Below are 4,261 nucleotides of genomic sequence, written 5' to 3' on the forward strand. Positions count from 1 at the left end.
TATAGGCATGGATGGATGGATGGATGGATGGATGGATGGATGAATGGATGGATGGATGGATGGATGGATGGATGGATGGATGGATGGATGGATGGATGGATGGATGGATGGATGGATGGATGGATGGATGGATGGATGGATGGATGGATGGATGGATGGATGGATGGATGGATGGATGGATGGATGGATGGATGGATGGATGGATGGATGGATGGATGGATGGATGGATGGATGGATGGATGGATGGATGGATGGATGGATGGATAGATGGATGGATGGATGGGTGGATGGGTGGATGGGTGGATGGGTGGATGAGTGAATGCTAGCTGTATTTATTTACATACGTACATATATATATATATATATATACGGCGAGAGAGAGAGAGAGAGAGAGAGCTATACATTGTAGAATGCACGGCAACTATATGAAAGTAATGAAAGCAATGCTATTCGTTTATTTTGATAAAAGTTAATGGGAGATTGACGGGATGGCGGATGTTAGACGTTTCTATCTTTTATGATGAAACTGTCTGTTTTTGTGAAGAGCTACAGATGTGCCCATCTAATTATTAAGACAGTACTAGTGAAGTATCTTATTCGTTATCCTCCATATGGCGATGCAGTAATTTTCATTGATAAAAATTTTTTCCCCATTTCAGTCATAAAGTCTGAATCTTAGTGTTGGGCACATGAGATAGGATCTAAAGTATTATGTCAAAATAATAGCTGTACGTGTTTGCAACTGGACAAATTCCAAATGACCTATGCCCCAAAGCAGGTTGTTATATATTTCACTGTCAATGTCATTATTTGTTGAAATGTTAAAAAGATATAAGCATTGTTGGCAAATATCCGATGTCTTCATAAGAGTTTGCTGAAAATACATTAACTGTCCCATGCTCTATGCTTAATTTGTTATTACATGATTAGCAAACTGGATGAAGATCGTCGGGCGACCCAATTTGGCCCATGACTTGAGATTCAGAATGTGATAGACATTGTAAAAGTATAATTTAAAAGACGGAATAACACTCAAAACTTGCAAATTGCAATTCATAATCAATAGAAATAGTTTAAGCACTCAATGCTCGCTATCTCACTGGAAATTGCCAACAACACGAAAACACTCGAGCACTCTTAGACATAAATCTTCTCAGTATCAAGCAGAACTAAAGCTGTGCTGTACAAGTTTTCTTGTCGGGTTAAAAACTACTTCCTCGACCTTTGACCAAACATCAAATATTATCTTAGGCAAAATGACTACATCAAATATTGCAGGCTCAGCTATAAACAATGAGGTAATGTTGACAAAGGTTTATCGACCGAACATCGTAGTCAGACATTAGACGAAAAATACACCGACCTTATTATGATGTTGGACTTTAAACTCTCCTATATATAGTCAAGTCGAGCAGTTAAGACACGCACATTAAAAGCTGTTGGGTTTAAAAGAGCTTTGTCTAAGTGCCAGATGTTCTCATAGTGTTGGAATTTACTTCCCGGTCGAGTGACATCAAACATTTACAGAATTGCCAATATTAAAAATCGTAACTCGGCGCTTCCCATGAAAATATATGCAGATTGCATTGAAAAGGTCTGCAAATGAGAGGTGTAGACCCCTTTGCCCCAAAGTGATCTTTTTGTGTTGTTGGTTGAATGTATTGGTGTGATTCACGTTGTACTCAGGCAAGATCCAATTGCTCTTTTTTATTTTTATTTTAGACAGACTAGGATAATGTGGTATTGCCCTCAATCTAGATAGCATTGCAATGCTACATAAAAAGAACAACGGAAGGTTAAGACAATCTAATGTCCTTTTGATGCCATAAGGGCAGTATCGAAAGGCAGAGCCTTTCACCATCTGTGTGGAGTGACGAAAGTACGTTTTTGGAAGGCCACGTCCGCCACGTATTTCTGAAAATGCTGTACAGGGCATGCGCGTCGCCCGTAGTGACACGTACGGGGGCGAATTTGCAGCCCGATGGCACACAAAGTTTCGCTTGCACGTAAAGTTATACGGCATGTCTGCGTGCTCCAAAATCCGTCGGATTCCCTACGAGTTCGTACGGAGGCGGTACTTACCACTTACGGATCCCAAAAGATTGCCCACGTTTGGGCACGTAATAAACATCACGTAGTTGCACGTACGGCGGGTTGTGCCCTTAGCTTAAAGGGGGCATAATGCCCCTATCTTATTTGCGCGAAAATCGATCGGACAACGAGTCTGCGGCAATCGCCAGAGCCTTGCTTATAATAATAACTTTATTGCACAACGACAAGACAAAACTCCCTCGACATGGCTGATAACACATTGCAACTAAGGTCAAAAAGCGGGCAAGGGTTGAACCATGTATTGTGGTTATTGACAGCTGCCATTGTTACGGATTATTGATTACTCAAAAGTTGCAATCTATTATTTATCGATCGTTTGATTGATTGATTAAGTAAACTGAGTTCAGTACATGTGATGATTGCATCACGCGCTGACAGCATTGTCCAACGCCCCACCGTGGGAAAATGGCTGCATGTGATGACAAAGTCATCAATCTTAATCACAGAAACTCAAGGGTATTTATATTTGCGTCTTTTGTTGAAATAGGTTTGCTACCTCATGTCTTTATCAAGTATACCAAGCATTCCCGATTTGATTATTTATTTTCAACGCTATATAACCTAACATAAAAATATTGAAAGTCTGAAATTTTTGTCCTTTACCACATATTTATATTTTCAAATGAAATCTTCAACCATATGATTCTATTACTGTAATGATATCCTGCATCCCAAGTGAGAATTCTCATTTCCATACATTAATCATATCAGATTGTCATAGCATTTTGTTTAATGAGATCACATTTACCTGTCACACGTCTTTTATGAGCATGGATTGTCCATCTTTTTTCTCTGTGTTATACCATTACCTCATATTTACTAATGATTGCATCTTCGAAGTTGACGTCACATGGAACTTGTTTGAATTTCTATTATCAAATAGAATAGAACCCTCACCTATCATGCCAAGTTACTCGCTCATGCTAGAAATGATGTATCAAGGTTTTCTGTTTATCAAACTAAAACGACGTTTCAAATGATATTCCCAGGAAACCAAACGCATCATGTTTCTTCCCCATAATGACATCAGTAATTTAAATGTGATTATCATTTTGCTAGATACAGATATATTGAATCAAAGCTGTAAGTGCATTTTGTTATAATAGTATGTTGCGCAGGAAGAGACTGTTAAAAGAGTACTAGTTTTCAGATTGACAGTAGTACTGCATGAATTTCGAATATTTTGCTATAAAGCCAAGATAAACAGTGCATTTGAAATTTGCCACTGAATTTGAAAACATTCTCACTTTCTGTCAATGAAAATGATTAAAAGAATCATCAAAATAGAGGTTTAAAAAGGGCAGGACTAAAGGATGTCCACATATGATACTTCGTTCAACTAGGATTTAAAAAAAAAATCAAAATTTCAGACGCCTGTTTTCGAATGCATCTCGCAAGGTGGCTCAAACAAGCGCAATCCGTGAGATACCCACTTTCCCTCAGTGCCTGCCAAAGTTTTCCTGATATTGTTTCTTTCAATTCTTTTAATGACGGTATGTTGCGTTTGAAGTGCCATTGAAATTCCAATTAGTTTTTGCATTTGGTCATCATCAATTAAACGTCAGATTCATAATCATTACGTCAGTTTTTGTTAACAGCTTTGAGAGAGTCTATGTCGCTTTGTGAGTAATAAGGGGCTATCTTTACTATCATGGGCTTTGATAATCATAGAAATAATCCCGTTATTCGAGGAATGCATACGCATTAGGACGGCGTTTTGTTGTCCGGTGTTTTGGACCTGCTGTTTTTTAATATCGATCTTCATAGACCTGTTTGTTTTTATCGAGTATTTATTTCTTGGCTTTCGTGGTTTCGTACCATGTCATCCTTATTTCATTGAGGAATCATTACGGAATGTAAGCAGGAATGAGAACCTGAGAAATCCGGCTACATAATTAGGGCTGAGGTGGCAGTGAGGTTTGTGGGTGGGGGCTCTGAAAAAAAGCTTGGCAGCTAATTGTTTAACAACGGAAGATAAAGAATATATATATTTGCTGGTGATATAGAGATCTACTGACATTGTAAAATGACCTACCGATGATAATGGACCCGCTGTGGTTGAATCCCTACCTAGAAGGCTAGAAACGGTGTTCTTTTCAGCAGAAGCTCTGGCGTCGCCCAGGAAACGGTCGATACTTCTGTCCCTATG

This window comes from Branchiostoma floridae, chromosome 4 (genome assembly GCF_000003815.2).
Source record: "Branchiostoma floridae strain S238N-H82 chromosome 4, Bfl_VNyyK, whole genome shotgun sequence".
Classification (NCBI taxonomy): domain Eukaryota; kingdom Metazoa; phylum Chordata; class Leptocardii; order Amphioxiformes; family Branchiostomatidae; genus Branchiostoma; species Branchiostoma floridae.